Source organism: Heterocephalus glaber, unplaced genomic scaffold (genome assembly GCF_053883595.1).
Source record: "Heterocephalus glaber isolate CG9 unplaced genomic scaffold, H.glaber_assembly_v1.0 deba00000331, whole genome shotgun sequence".
NCBI lineage: Eukaryota > Metazoa > Chordata > Mammalia > Rodentia > Bathyergidae > Heterocephalus > Heterocephalus glaber.
Window position 1 is genome coordinate 67,539,608 of NW_028258142.1, and position 21,929 is coordinate 67,561,536.

At 47.7% G+C, this 21,929-nt stretch overlaps 1 protein-coding gene across 12 annotated transcripts in view; it reads left to right on the forward strand.

Moving 5' to 3' along the window:
• Ldlrad4 (low density lipoprotein receptor class A domain containing 4) overlaps window positions 1-21,929 on the forward strand; it is a 250,063-nt gene that overhangs the window by 49,811 nt on the left and 178,323 nt on the right. The window contains exon 1 of one of the 12 annotated variants that reach the window (XM_087195245.1): window positions 628-5,463. The exons of 5 other annotated variants lie outside the window; for them this stretch is intronic. The gene's annotated coding sequence lies outside the window, so the exon portion shown is untranslated. Of the gene's footprint in view, window positions 1-627; window positions 5,464-17,607; window positions 18,043-21,929 lie in introns of those variants that run through there. 6 more of the 12 variants (XM_087195227.1, XM_087195285.1, XM_087195264.1 and 3 more) reach the window with 6 other exon arrangements.

The window sequence follows — 21,929 nt, forward strand, 5'->3', positions numbered from 1 at the left end:
TTCCTTCTGTGGAGTCCATCCTTAAGCAAGTTCCAGGTGTGGGGACCATGCTTGCCTGGCTCGGGGGGCTTTCCTGTCCCCTGAGTTCACAGCTGCCACGGTCAGGCTTCGACCACTCTGTGTCTCCCCTCCGGGGCCCATCTGCCCCTGGGGAGCCAGGGTGGAAAGGACCGTGCTTCTGTCATGTGCATGTGAGTTCTCCTGCCACCCCTGGTGGGTTGCAGCTTTGGGAAGCAGGCTGCTGTCCAGTCCAGGTGCTGTAGAGCCTTCTGGGCACTTGAGAGTCACTCCCCTGAGCTGAAGGACACTGTGTGGAGGCTGGGTGCACCCAGGGGACCCCTGCAGGCGGTGGGAGAGCCCTTCACGCCTCCCTCAGGTGTGACAAGGCAGTGGAGCACCCAAGTACCACCAGGGCCCTCTGCCTGACACCCCCAGCTGTCTCTGGGGAGAGGAGCCCGTGCCTCAGGGCTCCTCTCCATCGTGCCCCTCCCAGCTGAGCACACATAGCTGTGATTATGTTTAGAAGCTGGAGCATTTGAATAAATCAGATGGTTTCCCAACCTGAGAATAAAGGCTGTGGTTATTTTAACAACAACAGAAATCCTGCAGTCTTCAGCTATTTCTGGAAGGAGACTGGTAATTAGCAGGCCATATGGAGGGCGCTGCTGTCTCTGCCGGTTATTTCCCCGCTCCACTGCAGCTCAGCTTGGAGGCTGGCTTATTCCCTCTGGAAATGTGATTTTGTGGAGACCTCTGAATGCCATCTGAGATTGTGGTTCTCTGTAATCAGAATTTGCCAGGCCTGTCTGCAGCGGAGTGCTTAGATTTCAGCAACCCTGTGGCGGGAGAACAGCTCGCTGGGGTGGTTTAGCCATGGAGAGGGCCGTTGGAGCAGCTGTTTCAGGAAGGACAGGGCCCAGCCGAGGAGAGGATGCTTCTGGGGAGCAAGTAGTTTTGAGGCCGCTTAAGGGGGCTCATGGGGTCTCGAATTTCAGGGATACTCTGGAGAGGGTTGGTACTGTTGGTTTGTAGGTTCCTGATGTGCCAGTTGCAGAGGGATTTGTGCTGCCTGGTGAGAGGAGCCATCTGCAGTTGGGTACCAGGCTGGATCTGAACCCTGGAGACCTATGTGGTCTGCCCTAGGCCAGGTGGCCTGACTGCTCCCTGAAGACCTGACTTCCCCCACTTCCCTCCCTTCCGTTCTCTTCCCTTTCTCTCCCTTTCCTTTTCTCTCTCCCCATCTCTCTTTCTTTGCAGCGCTGGGGTTGAACCTAGTGCCTTTGCCCTGAGCTATGTACCCAGCCCATGCTTTATTTTTTATTTGGAGACAGGATTTCACTACATTTCCCAAGCTCTGTTCAAAATTGAGATTCTCCTGGCTCAGCCTCCCAGAGTGCTGGGATTTCAGGTGTGCAGCACCATGACGTGCTAGGGCTGTCAGAGGAAGTGCGTGGGGCAGTGTCACCGCTTGGTGGCATCGGCAGGCCCTGTCACCCATTAAGCCCCGGCTTCCGTCCCTGCCTTACCCGCCGCCCTGGCAGGTTTCCCCAGTGCAGCTCAGGACAGCTGCCTGCATGGCCGCTTTGCATCTCAGTGTTTGAGAAGAGCTTCTGACAGATCTGTGGGTGGGGGACAGCTGCACCAGGCTCGCAGGGATGGAAGGTTGCTGAGGCAGGCAGGGACAAACTACCTAGGAGCACGGGAGCCAGGAGGGGCAGACGCACAGCCTGTGCCTCCGCTGGCCGGAGTCAGGGAACAAGAAGAGATGCCGTGTTCTGCTTTCAACACGAGGCAGTTATTTTATGCGTGAGTTAAATATTTTAAACTAATCCTCCATCCCTTGTTTCCCCCAAAGAGGAGTGAAGCTAAAATCCTAAAACAGAATTCCCCCATGAATGGGAAGCACATGGACTGACCTAGGCATTTCTTGATAAAAAGAGGTTGGACAGATAAGGCTCTAGTAAAAGAATTCCAGTGGTTCCAGTAAATCTGCTGAGCCACCCAGCCTCACAGCCAGCTGAGAACGGACTGAAACCTCCGCCCACTGTGAGCCAAAAACCTCTCCTAGAGTTGTGGGCATGGGGTATTTTGTCTCAGCAACGAGAATGTAAGCAAGAGTTTCAGGTGTGCCACTACCACCTCGCTGTGCTTGTCTGCTAGCAGGTGCTCTTTCAGGTGTAAATCTTCAAGCACACACAGGGCCAAGGAAATAAAGGTGACTTCTCAGTGTTAGGCATTGTATTTTTGCCACAGGGGACCTGAGACTGAATTCTGTACACAGCTAAGTGGTTATGTAGTTGCCAGTTACACACATACAGTTGAGTAAGCCTGATGATTTATTGTTTCCTAATTATAATCCTCCTTTTCTTATTCTCTTTTCCCCACTACTTCATTTGTCATTTTCTCAAAGGGGGGAAGCAAGTTTATTTTTCTTATGTTGGGACAAGGTCTCTATATGTAGTTCAGGCTGGCCTATATTTTGAGACAGGGTCTAGGTACACAGTTCAGTAAGATGAACTCACTGTGTAGCCCAGGCTAGTCTTGAGCTCACAGAGACCCTCTTGCCTCAGCCTCCTGAGTGCTGAGATCACAGGTGTGCTCACCATAGCTGGCCAGGCTGGTCTTAAATTCACTTTGTAATCCAGGCTGGCCTCAAACTCGGTGTAATTCTCCTGCCTCAGCCTGCTGAGTGCTGGGATTATGTTGTGTGCCACCATGCACAGCAAGCAAGTTTAAGTAAAGGGATAAAGTTCAGGACAGACCGTTTTGCTAAGGACAGTGCCCTGGGGGGCAGCAGCAAATTGTGGTTTGCTGGAGAAAGAGATGCCCGTGCAGATGTGGGAGTGATGGTCAGAGAGCAGGAGCAGGGTCCTGGAGGCCTTGGAGAGGACACGTGGCTGTTGGCCATTGTCAGATGCTTTTGAAGGATCTGAGAGGTAGAGACTGACGACACTGGGCCTGGAACCGCAGCGCTGCACACTGGAGAGCTTTGTGGCAGTCTCAGAAGCCTGGCCATGGGCGGGCAGGTGGCTGGCCTCCAGGCGTCCACTTCCTCCCCCGGCCCTGCTGAGCAGAAGGCCTGAGCCTGGAAGCCATGCCCTGCACACCCGGAGCAGCCACAGCCCTGCCCCGCCCTCTGTGGTGGGCGGCTCTCTCTCCTGGCAGGCTGCTCCCTGGGGTGCTCTGAGCAGGGCTTCCAGTCTGAGGGCCGTGGTCCGGAGTCAAGCTCGGTGAGGCAGTCAGTGACACGCCCGTGAATGTCACCAGCGTGGCGCGCTCCACTCACTGGTGTCAGACCCAAGGTGGTGTGGCGGGCTCCCTCCCTGGCATGGAGGGGTGGTTGGGGTCACTACTGTCTCCATGGTCTCCGCTGTCTCTGGGGGCAGCCAAGTTTCCTTGCAGTGGGCAGTGCACACTCGCCCCCAGCCCAGCGTCCTCCGTGTCCTCCCCTGCCCAGTGCACATGCTTTGCTCCTGTGCTGTGTGCCCTCCACCAGCTGAGGTGCAGCTCCTTAATCCTTTGAAGCTGTGTTTTTAATGCTTTCTTTGCTAAGTTAAGGTCTTTGAGGACAGTGCCGGCTTCGCTCCCTTTGCCTGCAGAGTGTGCCCCTTGCCCCTTGCAAATTCAGCACCTTGAGCTTCCTGGACGGCCGCTGCCCTGGCAGCCCCCGGCTCCTGAACTGTGTGGTGCGTTCACATTTGGATTAAGGAGTGGTTTCTCTACGCTCTTGCTGTTTGACGTCCTAGCGGGGGAGAAGTAGGAGGACGCATCCTTTTGTTGTGAATTGGATGTCACTGAAGTACGTCTCTCTGTAGGCTCAGCACATGCTGACCCTGCATCCTGGAACACACTCAGCACCAGTCTGTTGCCTGATGGTCGGTACCCGGGTGAAGAAGTAAGTCTCTTCAGCCTTGGTAGTGGTGGATTCGGGAGTCAGTGAGGCTTGAGGGGAAAGGTTTTCATAGTTTGTGGTGATAAACTGACACATTTCCTTATGGCCCTGGGTTTCTCAGTCACTGAATGTGGATCACCCGGCTGGGTGTAGCTCACCATAGACAGGCACAGGCCCTGGGTTCAGGCCACAGCGCATGGTGACCCCTTCCAGGTGTCCAGAGACTGTTCTGATCTCAGTGGAATATTTATGAATTAGAGGTAGAGGAGTTCTGTGTGTATGTTTCCTGGAAGAGCTGCAACTCATGTTTTTATATTGTTTAAATAATTTATTTAAAGAGGATTTCTTATGTTTCGACATGTTTTGTGACTGTTACCATTGACACTTATGTGTATGTAAGGAATAAAAAGTACTTAACTGTATTTTTAAAATCAGCATTAAAACAGTTGCACACAAGCTGAAAGTGCCAAAGGCTGGAAGAGGCAGCAGGCCCCGTGGGCCCAGGGTGCTATTTAACTGCTCTTGCAAGGGCACAGGGTGGCAAGTGAGTTGACACGTTTTAGAGGGTCAGGGACCCGGGACCAGACCCACTCCCTGGCAGAAGGTTTGGTCTCTGTTCCTTCGTGTCCTTTGCACTGTGGATCACACAGCAGAGCGGCTCCTGTCCCGGGTGTGTGCCAGGGTCCCTGCCTACTGGTTTGAGCTCCGTACCTGAGAAAGTGCCCCACTTCCTCTCATGGGTCCCATGGGTGCAGCAGCTACTGATAGGGTACGGGCGGTCAGAGTCCCCACTGCTAACGCCTGGCCCCAAGACACCTCTTCCCCGCTGTGTGAGGCCAGCTCTGTGGTCAGGTGCCTGCATGTGCAGCCAGGTGGTTCCCAAGAATTTGGGTTGCGGACAGCAGGCTGTGGGGTGGTGTCTGGGTGCTCTGCTGTCCACTACAGGCTGGAGCTGGTTACAGGAGTGTGTGGTCAGCCCTGGCCCTGCTCCTGCCAGAGGGAGCGCCTCCTGCACTGATGGACGTGTGCTTGTGCTCAGTTTACTTCCTTCCTTTGCACTGGGTCCTCTTGGCATGTGGACCAGGAAGTGCAGTTAAGAAGTCCTCACTGTTGTCTGCATCCTGCCCTCCCTGAAAGGTCCCATCTTCCTCGCTGCTTCACGAACTTCAGGGCTGGGGCCATGTCTGCCTTTCCTGGCAGGTGGTGTCTAAGCTTTAAGATCTTCTTTCCTGTCTTGGACTGGGATGGGTTTGATCTATCACCAGTGATGTGGCTAGGGACTCCAGCCAGCTCTCAGGTAATGTTTGGATGACTGGCCCACCAAGCTGGGAGCCATCTGGTGTGTAAGATAGGACAGTGGGGTCCACTTTCCAGGTTTCGTCCTAGGTCTTGGCTTTGCTGATAGTTGTCCATTTGTGTTTTCCTCTGACTCGATTTTCCTCTTAGGTGGAGGTCATCAGTTCGCCGTCACACAGGTGGTGACTTCAAGAAGCAGGTCCACCTGGGAGGCAGCTGTGTCTGATTCAGAGAGCGTAGATGCTGTCACGGCCCCAGATAGTGTCCTTTCACAGGTGAGAAAGCTGAGTGACCTGCTCATCGTGGCAAGCATGGAGATGATGCTGAGTGCGGCTCTGACCTGAAAGGCGCCTCTGGAGGTTTCAGAGTCGTGGGAGCTCCCTACCCATGGCTAACCTCCTCAGCCTGGGGCCGGGCCGTGGGGGGGAGGAGCTTAGTGTGCGGTCTGTCACAGCCCTTTGTTTCTCTGTTGTGTACAGCTGAGTGCCTTTCTACCACGGGTTGCTCCCACCCTCATGGGAGGATTTCTGCCAACAAGAGGGGACCTGAGTGCCAGGCAGAGATGCAGGGTTGGGACTTAATCTGCTAAGCTGCACAGTGTACCCTAAAGAAAGGCGTAGACACCCTGGCAGTGATTGGCGAAGGCCAGTTCCGAGGACCCTTGGGAAGAAGACTCCAAGGAGCTGATTCCCTCCACTTCCTCCCAGTACTGCCTTCACCTCCAGTGACCCCACAGACCCTCACCTGTGAACCAGCCTTGCTTTGAGCACCTTGACCCGGTCCCCTGCATCAGCCCTGCATCAGCCCTGCCTGGTCGTCCTGGGGACCCTGAGCTATGTGCAGCTGGCGTAGCAGAGTGTCAGGAGGAGACAGCATATCCAGGCTCTCGGGCATCCCTTTGACAGAGAAGGACCCAGTCCTGACTGCTGCGGACACGGACCTTGTGAAGCCGGCTGAGCCTGTGGCTTGGTCATGAAAGTCCGTCCTTCAGAGGTCTCTGCTATGCAGACGGAACAGCGCCTGGTAGGACTGGCACCAAGGAGACCTCTGCCGTGTGTCCCCAGCTGTCCCAGGGATGTGAGATGAGCCCTGGGTGGAATACCCTGGGAAAGTCCAGTCTTTAAACCAAAGAAAACTTCAATTTGTGTGTTCATAAGAAAATGCCATACTGTGTCTATCAGATGTGAATTGGGGAAATTGGCAAATCTTAGAGCATAATTGTTAGATAGTGTGTGGATTAAGATATTTTTGATGTTAAATAATAATTGTGCTAAAATCAGTCTTAATAAGCATCAGCTGTGTGGTATACTTCGTAAGTTACGGTATCCTTATATAAGTTTTATAAGTTAAGTTGTGGTATACTTTATAAGTTTATGAGTTTATAAGTTATGAAGTACAAATTTTCTGGGCTCAAAAATACCCATTTTCTCAGAAGGGTATAGAAATATCACATATAACAGGATAATGCATAATTATTTTTATTTGGCTTTGTGCATTGTGATTTTTGAGGGAGAGGTTCAGTGTCTTTTAAAAATTTTTTTGTCTTTCCAGAATACTTATATTTTCTCTTTTTAAAATTCTAATTTTATTGGTGCATGTTTGCAGTACTTAACAGTCTCATTCCCTGTGGGGAGCAGGACATTACATGGCACTTCTCAGGCCTTTTTATGCCCCTTCCTCTCCCCTCCCTTTGGGTTTCTTCATGGCCAGTTGCCTGGCTGTTTCTTTTTCTTGGTGAGAGGAGAAGGTGACCCCCAACCCCTGGGAGGGGTGCATGGAGGAACATTGCAGTGTGGGAACCACGAAGAGCAGCAGATCGATGTGCAGGTGGCTGAGTGTATTTTGCTATGCTTTCCCAAGGGATTGATATTTATTGGCTGAGAGAGCTTGATTTGCTCTGAAATAAGCTCAGATACCTGCAGCCTGGCCCGAAGGCGAGGTCTGCTTGCTGTCAGGATTTGCCTGAGACTCAGGGAGCGGGGCAAGGGGCTCCTGAGGCTTGGCCAGGCTGAGAGCTGGGTACCTGTGTGGCCTGCGTGCGTGCATGTGTGTGTGTGTGTTGTGCCGAGTCTGTGTGTGTGGCTGCTCCCCATGCCCGGGAGGAAGGCTTTCCTGTAGGAGAAGACGGCTGGCAGATGTGGGTGGCTGTGCATGGAGTGGGCCTCAGAGGTGGGATTGGCAGATGCTGGGTGGTGACAGCTGGGGAAACGTTCAGAGCTGCAGCAGGGACAGGAGAGCTAGGCCAGGCATGGACCCGGTCCTGATGGGCATGTGGGGTAACAGGACACTGCCTGCCTGGGATAAGCCAGATGCTGTTTACCAAGGGCCAGTAGGTGCTGTCAGCCTGGCTTCTAACAAAAGAGAGGTTTTCTGGGGCAGGACAGAGGCACCAGAGGTGAAGCTGTTGTTCAGTTTCCTATGGAAGGATTTCTGTTTGCAGGGAAAGTAGAGTGGCTTATAGACCTCCTTTCCATAGAGAGGTTGAGCAGCACTGGGCACAGTACAGAAAGGAAGATGCAGCCAGCACCTTGAGGAGAAGGGAAACACCCTGATCAAACCCTCCAATCTGTGATGCTTTTCTTCGGGAATTTGCTGGTTTATAAGGGGCTTGGGGTAGATGGACAAAGAAACCAACAGAAGGTAGTTACGAAACCCTGGGACCGTGAGCCAAGCTTGGGCCATCTTGTGGGGTTGGGAGGCAGAGCTTGGAGTTGTAGCTACACAGGTGGTGTGGATGTGAGAGACTGGCATCCAGGAGAAGGGAGGAATATGAAGGGACCCCGTGACCTGCTGTTCTCCTAGAGGTGTTGCTGATGTGTTGGCTCAGAGGCTGAGGAGCAGAGAGATACCATTCCTAGAGGCAGAGAGGCTGAGCCAGCAGTGCCTGGCACCTGTGGAGTTCAGGCCTGGGTGAGCTTGGTAGGCCTCCTGTTAGGGCTGTCCCAGCCGAGGAGTAAGTGTGACGTGAACTAAGACGGCCTCCGCAGACCGAAACCCAGCCACCTTGGCTCAGAGTGCGCCACATCATTTTGTCCATGTTCTGGCTGCCAGAAACCAGAGATCAGCACTCTGCAAGAGGGGCATCAGCTGTAACCTGAGGGTGTCTTCTTAGTTTTTGGTACACAGTGTCTGATGCTCAATAAGAAATTAATAGGTATGAGAAGGAATAGGGCTAAATGATAAAAGGAGGAAGGCTGGGCATGGTGGCATGCTCCTGTAATCTGTAATTGCTGGGAGCTGGAGGCCAGCCTGGGATACATAGTGGGTTCAAGGCCAGCCTGAACTACATAGAAGAGGAAGAAGAACTGACAGTTGAAACACCAACAGGTGATATAGATATGGATTAAAAAATGTGGTCATTAAAATAGTCAAGAAAGTAGACAAGAGGGAGAATTTTACAAGTAAGATGGAATGTATAAAAAAGAAATTCTGAGGATTAAAAATACAATAACATGAGAAATTAAATAGATGAATTTGATAGCAGATTGGACATAGGAGATTACTGAACTCTGAAATGTAGGTCAATTATAGAAATTGTCCAGAGTGAGAGAGACAGAGAGAGAGAGGGAGACAGAGACAGACAGTCAGAGAGACAGACAGAGACTTGGAGAGAGAGACATGGAAAAACAGAGAAAAGTGTGTCACCACATGGTGATGTCCGTGTGGTGCGTCTGAGACCAAGAAGCATTCCCGACTCCAAACATGACAGACCTAAGGAAACCACGCCTGGCGACTGGAACTCAGGAGAAAGGGTTAAAAAGCAGCCAAAGGAAAACATTGTCTAAAAAGGGTGACTGGAATACTGATGGCCGATTTTCCAACAAAAATAACAGAAACCAGAGGACAACGAAATGGCAGTTTTTAAAGGAAAGAAACTGTCTACTTAGATTTCTGTTTCCACAGAAAAGATCTTTTAAAAATGAAAGTAAAGGACACTTTCAGTTAAACAAAAGTGCAGAGAACTTGTCACCAAAAGACTTACAGTAAAAAAAAGGGGGCGCATCTTCAGATGGAAGAGAAAATGTCTTGATTGGGACGAAGAGGAGGCACAGTAAGGATGTGGACGACTCTTGAGTAGGCGGTGGCTGCATGTGACAACCTCACGGCCACAGGGCCTCGTGGAAAGTAATGTGTGTGGAGCCAGCATGTGTGATGGGAGTAGCTCACGGGGCTGGGTGCCGGTCCTCCTCGTGTTCGAAACTGTGAAGCGCTAATCTCTGACAGATGCTAGAAATTAGGTCACACAGGTGGGCTTTTCTTTGTGCTTGCCCAAGGAATCACCAAATAATAATCATGTATAATTCACATGGTAATGGAGGAAGGTAAGAGGTACTTGATGGGTACAAAAGAAAACAAGGAGAGATGCAGAAACAAAATAGTAAAGAGATGAAAGGAAAATAGCAACATGGCTAAGGTTTCACTCAGCTATGTCAGAATTGTATAAGATGCGACCAAACTGTGTCCGTTAGTAGACAGCGGCTGAGCCTGGAGCATGGAAAGAACTGCTTGCCGTAGGCTCTCCGCAGACGAGGGAGCCAGAGGCCCGAGAGTGGGATTCCACCAAATCTTTGAAACAAATTATAGTCAGTTAACTCCATCAACCATATGGAATAGAGATGTCTATTTTTTGGGCAAGGTTCTAAAATAATTTATATTTATTGCACATGTGCTATGTGTAAAGAACGGTCACGGAAATAGGAAGAAGAAGAAGCATCCAGTGGTTTAGAAGGTGGTGTCATTTAGGCAATGATGTGATTTAGGCGGCGGTGGCATGGTTTAGGTGACGGCATGTTGATTCTTGGGATGGCAGCGTAGAGGCAGGGATGGCTGTGCTGGCCTGGAGCATAGCAGAAGGCCTAGCACCTGGTCCCTGGTGGCCGCAGGGAGTGGCAGCATGTGTGTGTGTGTCTGTGGAAGGGGCGGCCCAGCTGTGAGCCAGCAGGAAGCTGAGATTAAGGTGCTGAGAGGTAGAAGGACCGGAGTGTGTGCCAAGCCTGAGAACTGGGCGCACTCAGTCTCTGCCAGCCTGGCCCAGCCCTGGTGAACTCAAATCCAGAACCAGGCAGGCTGTAGTGCCCTTCCCTCGCCCGATTGACTGTCCTGTCCTGTTTACAGTCGCCTGTGTCCTCACTTCCTGTTTACCTCTCAGTGCTTGTGACTCAGCATGTCCTGTTCCACTGTGCTGACCCTCTGTGGGCCAGGATGAAGGCTGGAGGGTGAACCTTTTCTGGCTGAATCTCCTGGACTCCTCTGCTTTAGCCAGCTTTCTCGAGCGCTTGGTCATCTTGGAACTGCTGTGCTCTTAGAGCTAAGCTCAGTTTCCTCATCTGTAAAATGGGGACAGTAATGCATATTTTATAAAGTTATATGTGGTCAAATGAGACTAAGTGCTTAACAGAGTGCAGCGTGGTGGAGCATAGGTAAAAGGTAGACATGTTATTACTCTCAGTGAGAAACTCTTTCCTTGACTTCCGGTTTCCTTCTGCTTCTTGGGGCCGGTCCTCCCATGCTTGCTCCTAGATGGTGGGATGTGTCCTGGGTCCACAGCTCCTCTGTCTCCTGTCCCTGGGGCCAGTGCCTCACCTCTCTGGGCAGCTGAAGGGTCATCCCATTGTCTGAGCAGATGACGATGAGGGTAGTAAGTGTGGCGATCGAGCTGCTTTGCTAAGCATTTCACGGCTGACTCCTGACTCCTCCCTCAGCTGCGTGAGGCAGTGGCTTCTGCAGCACGGCCTGGGGCCTTCATGGGAGCAGGTGCGTGATCACCTGGAAATGTCTTCGCCTCCTGTGGCTTCTGGATTTAGAGTCAGAAGGGTTTGCGACAGTTGCATAGGAATTCTCCACATGTTCTGTTCTTTTGGAACTTGAGAAAAAGTAAAACCAAACAACACGTGGGAGTCTTTTACCTGCTTGGAATTTATCCTGCTGTGACGTGCACCTTTGGTCCAGTTTTGTTTTCTCAGGTGGTTTCCCAATACTGATAGCATTTATTGCATAATGTGTCTTTTACTCACTGATTTGAAATGCCGTTTTCTTCACCCACCAGCTTCTCTTTGGTGTTTGGGTCTCGTTTTAGACTCCACTGTCATTTGTTTGCCTGTATCACTATTCTTTCGATCATTATTCTGTTCACTAATCAAGGAATAATTGAGGCAGCGTCAGACAGGCATTAATGTGATGACTGCCCGCACCCCTCCAGGTTGCGTAGTTTTACTTTTTTTTCCATTTTAGCTTTATAATTAAGCAGGTTTGGTTTTAAAAAATGATACTTTAAATTCACATCACGATTTTGGAAAATCGACATCTTTGTGGTGCTGAGCCTTTCTGTCTCAGATCATGGTGTGTCTTACCATCTGTCGTGTGCATCATTTGTGTTGCTGACATTTAATTCCTGGAAACTGGCTTTTTCAATGCTGCTGAAAATGTTATTTGTAGTGTACAACAATAGTATTTGGAAATATCCACCATTTTATATGTTTAAAAATATTTCCGGTTTTTTCTAGAATAGATTGCATTAGCTAGTACAGTGTTAAACTACAGTAGTGATAGGAATACTGATGTCTTTTTTTTTTTGGTACTGGGGATCAAACTCAGGACCTTGCGCTTACGAGGCACGCGGCGGTACCACTGAGTTAAATCCCTGGCCCTGATATCTTGTTTTTAATAGTTCATCAGATATTTCTTTACTAACCATGATGAGCATAATGAACTATAATAATAAATTTTTGATATTGAACTATGCTGTGGCTTGTGCCTAGATGTTGTCCCAAAGCCTCATGCAGTCATGGAGGTTTTCAGAGGTAGCTGGATCTCAAGGTTGTGATGTTGGGATTGATCCATGGTGCGATGCTGGGATTGAGGGTATCCCATCCTGGGTATGAGTGCTATCTGCCCTAAAGGCAAGTGGATAAAATGTAAGGGACAGAAAGAGGGCTGCTGTTGTCTCTTGTTGCTTCTTTGCTTGCTGCTTGCTGCCTTCTGCCTGCCATGGACTGTTTCTCCTCTGTGATGCTCCTCTGCAAAGCCACCCTGCCTTGGAGCCAGCCCACTATGAACTGAAACCTCCACAAACTGTGAGCCAAATGAACCTCTCCTCCTTTAACTTTGGGCTTCGGGTATTTTATCTCAGCAACAAGAAAAGTACTACTAAGACAACTCCATGCACACTTCCTAAATAAACTGCACTTGGTCATGTTACACTCTTAATGTTGAATCATGATTTTTTTCAGTGCATGTAGAAAATGCATTGTATACCTTTTGCTTGGTTTTTGTCAGGCTTTGGTATCAATGTTACATTTGCTTCTTGTGAAAAATTACAAGTTTCTTTTTTCCCCTGCTGTCCTGGAAAAGTGTAGTTGCTGTTAGTAGAAGTTGACCATCACAGTGAAATTGGCTTGGTGCTCATTCAGGGGCAGCTCCTTGACAGTCTTCTGGGCTTTTTCTTCTTGTGAAGGTTAATCAATTCATATAGTCTTGATGAATTTTGGTACTATAAATTATATTTTCCTAGAAACTTTTTATTTAATCCATAATTTAAATTTTTTTGGTATTGAATTAAGTGTAACAGCCCTTTTTGAGTTGAATATTTAAAGAAGTAGACTTTATTTTCTAGAGTGGTTTTAAGCTTATAGCAAAATTTAGTGAAAGCTACAATGATTTCTGTTTAACACCTCATGGTGAGTACTTGGTTCCTGTGTCTTGTCACTTCTCTGTCCCAGAGTGGTGCATATGTTAATGTCAGTGAGCCCAACCAAAACATTGTCCAGAATGTGTAGTTTACATTGTGGCTCACTTTGGACTAGTGTATGACGGTGTGTACCCACCATGATGATAGTATCACACGTAGTGATTTGTCTTAAAATCCTCGTGTCCCATCTCCCCGTCCCTCCATGGCCCAATCACTGACAACCTCCATAGTTTCTTCTGTCACTGATTAATATGCACATAAAGTTCCTCCATTCCAAAATGGCTGGATAGCATGTTTCCTTTTAGTGCACAGAAACATCCCATTATCTGAATATACTGGTTTATTCATTTTCCCACAGAAACACGTCTTGCTTTCCAAGTTGGAGCAGACCCAAGTGAAGTTGCTGTAAATGCCTGTGTGTAGGTTGTGTGGGCAGAATTTTTCAGCTTTTGGTAAATACCTACGAGCATGATTGCTGGATCAGTTGTGTTACTGTATTTATCCAGTGTGTGACGGATCTGCTGAGTGATAAACAGTTTTCCAAGTGGCTATGTCATCTTGTGCTCCCTGGCAGTGGTGAGAGTTCCTGTTGCTCTGTAGCCTCGCTGGCATTTGATGTTGCCAGTGTTGTGCATTTGCCCCCTCTAATGGTTGTGTGGGGTCTGGTTATTGCTTTAATTTGCATTTCCCTGAGAATGTGTAAAGTGTAGCATCTTTCATTTGTTTATGTGCCATCTGTATTTCTTCCCTGATGAGGTGTTTCCTAAGCTTTTTGTGACGGAGCCCGCCGTCACTTGTCGAACAGTACCTGAATGGGGGAGTGAGGATGAAGAAAAATAAAGACAAAGAGATAGAGTCGGGAGGGCTCCCAGAGACCGAGCACCCAAGTTTATTTTTCTCCTCTCTTTTATACAACAGGTGAGTTTGGTTGTTAATCATGACCCTTATCCAGAGACAACTGCTTCCTTGTTTTCTAGTTCTTTGGGAATTCCCCACCCTCATGGGCTTCCTTGTTTCTCGGGGTTACAGAACGTTCATCACATTCCAGGGCAATCTAATTCGGCAAGGACGCGGTTCCTCATAACATAGTCTCCTTGCTCTATACAATGGAGGGTAAGATTCAAAATGGAGCCTCTTTGGCTAACACCGCTCTCCACACACCACTCTCCACATTTTTGGCTTAGTTTTTAATTGACTTGTTTTCTTATTGTTGAGTTTTAAGAGTTCTTTATATATTTTGGATGAAAGTTTTTAAAAAATCAGATACACTTTCTGAAAATATTTTCTTCCAATGTGTGGCTTGTAGTGTCATTCTCTTGGCATTGTCTTTTACATAGCTGAAGTTTTAAATTCTAATGAAGTTCCTCTCATCAGTCATTTCTTTGCTGGATCATGGATTTTGTGTTGAATCTAAAAGCTGTTGCCGTACTTGAAGTTAGCTAGTTTTTTTTGTATGTTATTGTCTAGGACTTTTTTAGTTTTGTATTTTAACTTCAGGTCTGTGATCTGTTTAAAGTTAATTTTTGTGAAGGGTATAAGGCCTGTGTGTTAGTCAGCTTTTCATCCTTGTGATCAGATACCTAAGAAAATCAACTTGGTAGAGAAAGAATGTGTTTTGACTCATGGTTTCAGAGGGTTCGGTCTGGGGTTAGCTGGTTCCATGGCTGAGGTGAGGCAGAGCAGTGTGGTGAAGGGCCTAGTGGAACAGAGCCATTCACTTCATGAGAGCCAGGAAGTAAAGCATGCGGGAAAGAGGTAGACAGAAAGGGTTAGGACCAGATGTTGTCCCCAAGGTCACATCCCCATGACCCACTCCTTTCAACTGGGCCCCACCTCCTGCTGCATTTCATCTCAGTAATGCCATCAGATTCTGGGAGCATCAATGGGTTAAGCCCCTGATGAAGTTAGAGCCCTTGTGATGAAGTCACTTCGCAGAATTCACCAGCAGCCAAGCCTTCAATGTGGTGAGCCTTTTGTGGGGCTGCATCATATCCAAACCATGGCAGTCTGTGTGTGGATTTATGTATTTATGTATTTATTTTTGTACACAGATACCAGTTGTTGTAGCACTGTTGGTTGAAAAAATCTTTACTCCTTCTATCAATGTTATTGTTTGGATTAAAATGTCTCCCCAAAGTCTCCTGTATTCAGAGGTGGGGCTTTTGGAGGGAGCGCTATGCTCAGCATTGGATGAGTGCACTAGTGAGCTAGCAGTGCGGTGTGCTGTTAGGAAGAGGCCTGCCCTGAAGAGGTGGCCACTGGCGGCATAGCTTGGGAGGGCCTGTCCCTCACTGCGGCCCTTGCTCTCTGCTTCCTGCCTGCCCTTGTGTGAGTGGCCTTCATCCATCAGGCCCTTCTGCCAGACCATTCTGCCTCGGGGCCAGCTATTATGGATTAGGTCTAGATGTCCCTCAAAGCCACGTGCACTCATGGGGATTTTGGGAGGAGCCTGATAACCGCCAGTGAATTAGTCCGCTGATGAGTTTATAGCTAAATGTGATCTTGGGAGGTGGAGTGGCCTGGAAGGTCTCCCCCCCACCACCCTGCTTTCCCACCACCCTGTCATGAGCAGCTTTCCTCAGCTGTCCTCTGTCCTGCTCCCCTGCCTCAGAGCCAGCCAACCATGGACTGAAATGTGGGCCAAAATAAACCCTTCCTCCTGAAAGCTACGGGTGTTGGGTCATTGCTGGTATGTAGGAAAGCTACTGACTATGGTATATTAACTTTGTGGCCTGCGATCTAGCTGTAATTCCATGTGAGTTCCAGAGTTTTATTGATTCTTCTGGGTTTTCCACAGTCTTCTTGTATACCAAGCTAGTGTTAGTTTTCCTTCTACATCAGTTTACCTTATATCCTATTCTTGTTTTATTATATTTATGTATTAGCTTTCCTGTTGTTGGTATAAAATACTCAACACTTACTTACAACTTAGCTTGGCTCCTAGTTTCAGAGTGTTCAGTCCATGGTTGGCTGACCCTGAGGCAGGGACCTCATGGTGGAAGGACATGGTGGGCAGAGCATCTCACTTCATGACAGCCCAGAAACAGCACAGGAAGAGCGCCTGTGAGACACGTCCTTCACAGTGTGGCCCTTGTCCTGTTCCTCCTCTGACAGGCCCTCCTCCTAGCTGCACCCTCGGCTGTGAATGTCAGTAGATCAATCCACATGAGCACGGTGCTCCACGGTCCAGCCACCACTCCAGCAATCTCAGTGCAGCTGAGGCGATGACTAAGATGACCTGGCACCCTTGGCTTGGACGTGGAGTGTGCTGTTGGGAGCAGGTGGTGAGGAGGAGGACATTGCTGCCTTGTTTCTCTGCAGGGAAAGTTCTAGTTTCTCACCATTCAGTACGGAGCTGGATGTAGATTTTTTTGTAGATGTTCTTGAGCAAGTTGGAGCAGTTTTTTTTTTGTTCCTAGTTTTCTGAGAATGGGCTGAATTTTGTTTCTTGTGAAATTTTTTAAGTTGGGTGAATGTAGCCCATTTACGTTGTTGGTGTGATAGTTTGTCTAAATTCTGTTCATTTTGTTTTCAATTTTTAGAACTTTCTCTAAGCCTTTGCACTGTGTGCTCCACTTATGCTTAAATGTTTTACTGAGCTGTCTTACTGCTTTGTAGTTTTTGCTTTTACAGTTTAAAAACTGTCTCATGGGGCCTATTTTTAATTTGTCATTGATGTTATAAACGTTCATATTTTTCTGATTGTAACCTTTCGATTATAACTTTTGAAACACCTTGGGTTTCTGAGAGAGAGAAGGCTCCTACCCTGATCAGTGACATCCAGCCCTGTCCTTGCCTCCTTTCCATCCCCTCTCTACCCTTCCTTGTTGGGTTCGAGTCACTTTGTGTTCTCTTCTTTATCCTCAGACTGTCGGATGTGCTAACAGGTATGTAAAGGTAACACGTATGTTACTTCTCATCGTGTTGGAGTGCTGTCTTTGTTTTGAGGCTGGGGACTGCAGCAGGGCTGCAGCCCCTGATTAGTTGGTGCTCAGTTCTTCCAGGCATAATGAGTTCTGTCAGCTCTGTCTGTCTCCAGCTCCAGGGAAAAGGGAGTTGGAAGAGTCTGTGAGTCTTTCTCACTGGCATTTTGCTTTGGGTTCACTTTGCAGAGGTGGAGAAAGTTGTCTGTCCGCTTTCACAGATAAGGAAAGTGGCCTCACACATATTAGGGGGATCACTGCCACCCTGCAGAAGGTGCAGTGGGGCACAGACTGGGCCTCTGAGGTGTGCGGGCCCCTGTGCCACCTGTCCCACAGGATGGGATGCAGCAGGGATGAGCTCCATGGTGCAGGCCCAAGTCTTGCTGGGTGTTTGCTTTCACGGTAGAGGGATCGAGGTGGCAAGATACGTGCATAGGAAGCTTTTGAATCTCACACAAGGGAACCGGAAGGACTTTGTGGTTGTCCATAGCTTCCAGTCTCTTGGCTTCTCGCCTTTCCTCCTTCCTTCCCTGCCTGCCTTTCTCCTTCTGTTCTTTCTTCCTTCTGTGACCCGAAAGGAACTTGTAGGCTCTGCTGTCCGCTCTCATTTGTTGTCTTTCTCGCAGCTTCTCTGAGTGCAGTCAGGTTTCGTCTCATCCACCGTCTTCCTCTTTTCTTCCCCGCTTTTTAGGGGCACCAACTAACAGTACAGCCTGTATTCTCCCTTTGTTTTGCTTAAGGGCCTCTAGTCACATTCTGTGGAGGTGAGGGAGGGTGGGTAGTCTGATTTCCTTTCTTAGCCTGTATGCATCCACACATTCAGAGCCCTTGAGCTGAGAGAGAGACAGAGAGACGAGAGACAGCCAGAAGCAGTGACTCTGCTCCTGTCGAGGCCGAGGGTCCTGGGCCTGAGCGCTGGGCCCTTGTGGTGGCAGCGTTGGTGGTTTGTTTGTGGATGTTGCTGAGTGTAAAGGTTAGGGTCACACACGTGTTTACTCTGTACAGATAAGGTTCTGGCGAAAACAGAATCGAACCGTGTTGTGTTCTCCGTCTTTGCACTTCTGTGGAGAACACAGTTTAATTTCCAAGAATTGTTGGTGGTTGTTCCTCACTGCAGGGGACAGACAAGCCCGCACGTAAGTCCCAGTTTGTGTTGTTTGTTTGTTTGCTTTCTGCTGGGGACAGAGGGATGACAGTGCTGGAGAGTGATGCTTTCTATCGACCATTCCCCAAGGAGGACAGTGGTGAGTCTGGGGAGCTTCTCCTTTTTGTTCTTCCCATTGGGGTGGAAGAGAGGAAAGACAAATTCTTTGTTAAAATTCATAAAATGGTTTACATTTTTGTTTATGCTTAACTTACGGTATCTGTGGTGTGGAATTTGGGCCAAGTGAAGCATATTTTGGTAGGGAAGAGGAAGGGATTTGATAGTTTTATTTCCTACATTTTAGGGGCTGCTTTCCTTTGTAGCTTGAGGATAGCATTCACTTATTAAAATAATGGTTTTAAACATCATTGTGTTACAAGGTGAACTCACCATCTCTTTACGTCTTTTTTCCTTTTGTATATGTATCATGCTTTGTGTCCTTTTCATAGGTAAAAGTAAAAAGCACACAAATATAAAAAAATCAGAATGAGTACAGTAGCACAGTATGGTGTTGGCATCTTTTTTAGGGTAATAAACCCTAAAGGTATTTTTCTTAGCCGGGTGTGGTGGTGCCTGGCAGCCCCCAGCACTCTGGAGACCCAGGTGGGAGGGTCACACAGCTGTAGGCCAGCCCGGGCTGCATAGTGAGACTCTGCCTCGAAAAAAGGCTTTTTCTTTTATTGAAATGGTAATAAGATTCTGAAGATCATTTTACAAAGATATAATAAACAGTTTTAAAAAGGAAATAAAATTCACTCCATCTTACTCCTAGAAATAGTTCTTTGGTTGACTGAGTGCAATGCTGGGTTGAACGCAGGACCTGTGGGCTTACTAGGCAGGTGCTGTACCACTGGGCTGTACTCTCAGCCTGATACCATCACTGTAAGTGTTTTTATTTCAGTAAAGCATGCATTCCATTGAACTGACAGTTTGAACAGTTTCTAAGTGGACAGCTTTGTGTCCTTAAGTGCGTTTGTATTGTTGTGCACCTGACTCCACCATCTATCTCTGGAAGTTTTTCTTCTTCCCACATGGGAACTCCATACCTATGAAGCCCTAAGTCCTGATTTCTTCCTCTCTCCAGTCTTGGAAACCACTCTCCTTTCCACCTCCGAGTCTGCCTCTCTAGCACCTCCTGCATGGAATTTGCCTTTTGTGGTTGGCATATTTTACTTGGTAGATGTCTTTGTTCACACATAATGAAGCACGAGGGAGAACTTTTCTTGTGATGAGCTGAACAGTGGTGTTCTGTTTTGTGTATACTTCATTTTATTTACCCATTTGTACATCGATGGGCACTTGAGGTCGCTCCTACCTTTTGGCCTCTGTGAATGATGCTGCTGTGAACACTGATGTGCTCGTACCTTGTTGAGTCCCTGCCTTTAGGTGTTGAGCTAGAAGTGTAATTGGTGGAGTGCAGATACTTCTGTGTTTACCTTTCTGAGGTGCTGTCATTCTCACCAGCAGCACACAGGTTTCCAGTTATGTCCTGGCATTTCTTTAGGATTCTGTTATTCAGGTTTGATCTATAGTAATCTTCCCCAATTGAAAAACCTTGATATGCAGGTTCTGTCTGTTGTCCTTTCCATGACATTGGTTTGTTAGAGACCTGCTGACCCATAGTTTCCTTCGCTCTGAATTTGCTAATTGCATACTCATTATACCAGCTGAGCTGTTTCTCTGACTTTTTCTGTACATTGGTAGCTCTATTCAGAAGCTTGGTCAAAATTTGGTCTCTTTGGCAAGTCTTGAAGAGGCGTATTTTTCATTGGGAGGCATATGAGATCTGCTTGTTCATTTCTTTTATTTATTTATTTATTTATTTATTATTTATTTTGGTACCGGGGATCAAACTCAGGACCTTGCGCTTGCGTGGCAGGCGCCAGAACCACTGAGCTAAATCCCGAGATGTCCATTTCTTTTAATGTTATCATCTAGATGCATTAATTTGTTGAGGGCTGTATTGTATTTCTTTTTCTTTCTTTTTTTTTTTGGGGTACAGGGGATCGAACTCAGGTCCTTGACCTTGCGCAGGAGGCAGCGAAACCACTGAGCTAAATCCCCGGCCCACTGTATTGTTTTTCTATTACATTGTTTTTACAGATTAACCAGAACATTCCTGTAAGGAGATGCTTCCCTTGTCTGCCATTTGTTCACTCAGGTGTGTGTTTCATGTAAATGGCTGATGTTCCCTTCAGTTACCAGGTTTTCCTGTCATCCTCTAAAGATGACTGATTCATTTTTGAAGTGTAATTATGAACTGAAGAATTTTTAAGATATTTGGATTTCAGTCCATTATATTATTATTATTATTATCAAAGCTCAAATTGTCCCATCCTTGGCCAACGGAAACTTCTTCCGCTTGTTTCCTAAGTCCTTTTGACATGGCCCTGCTGATAGTCTTTGACGACTTCCTTGCTTATGCTGTGTGAGATGTTCCAGACTCAGCTTCTACACTTTTTGCACCAGACCTGGAGTCAGTCATCTTTCCAAGAAGATTTGGTTTTGTTTAGTGAGAAATTGTACTTTAAGAGCACAGTCTGAATACTGGGTGATATGTGTGTGTGTGTGTGTGTGTGTGTGTGTGTGTGTGTGTGAGAGAGAGAGAGAGAGAGAGAGAGAGAGAGATTTTTTCTCACAGATTAAAAAATTTTGTGAATTTATGTCGATATATCTAACTCACACTGGTCATTACCGAGTTTTATGTGAACTTATCTACACTCTGTTTGTTGCCTATTTATTTAGGCGGAGAACTCTAGTTTTCAAGGAGCTGAGGAATGATGATTAGACTGTTTCATTTCACTCATTTGCTTGATCCAATTTGCATATACAGCAGAGTTAGAAGAAAAACAGTAATGCTGTGACCACCAATTATGATTACCAGAAATAGTTTATGGCAGAGGAAGAAAGATTCTAAACTTCTTCTCTTTGGAGTTTTTAAGTAATTGATGTTTAGAATGATGGCTTATCGTATTTCCAGCTGGAAAAACCCAAATTTTAATAGAGTCATACTTTGGAAAGCCATTGTAAGGCTATAAAAATCAGCTAACATAAATAAGGTGAACCCTAACAAGGGTAAACATTTGGTGCAGGAACTCAGTTACATAATTTCAGAATGGGAAAATGAAAATGGCTTTGTGTGTTAGCTTGCCATTACTATCAAATAGCTGAGGTAATCATCTGAAAGGCTTATTTTGGCTCACAGCTTTGGAAGTGTCAGTCCATGGACAGTTGGCCCATTGCTTTTGAGCCCACGACAAGGAAGCATATCCTGATGGGAACACATGGTAGAGGTACGACCTGGCTCACCTCATGGCCAGGACATAGAAAGAAGAAGATGGGAGACCCACCATCCCCTTCAAGGGGCTCCCCCGTGACCCCAAGTCTCCCACCAGCCCCACCATCTAAAGGCTGCACATTTTTCAGCAGTGCCATGTGCTGGCTGAGCCTTCGACACACAGGCTTTTGGGGAGATATTTAAGATGCAAACTGTAGTACTCTGTGTGGGGAAAGGGGCAGCAGGAAAATGGAAAACACAACAAAAAGCTGTGAGGAACACCAAGAATAGGCAACTGAAAGAAAACTCCAGACTGGGTTTTCAGAAGTGTCTCTGTCAGTGAATGTATTGCTCCACGAATCGCACACCAGTCAGACCAGGCCTGTGTTTAGGTGCAGGGTTGTGTAAGAGAGAGGAACTCAAGGGTCTCTGGTGGCCAAGAATCTGGACATTGTCTGTCACACAGAAGCAGGTGAGAGTTTCCGGGATGGGGGGACTCCACAGTTTAATACAAAGGCCCCAAACTGGCAGACCGCTGTCCATGGGGAAGGGGTGGGCTCGGCACCGCTTGAGTTTACTGGTGTGGCCTGTGGGCTCAGGGTCCAGGGAGGCAGATCCCATGCTCGCAGCAGAAGGTAGCCTCTGATAGCAGAAATTACCCCACAGAGAGTGGGATGGCTGTCAGGTACTGAGCTTCCTTCGCAGTTTAC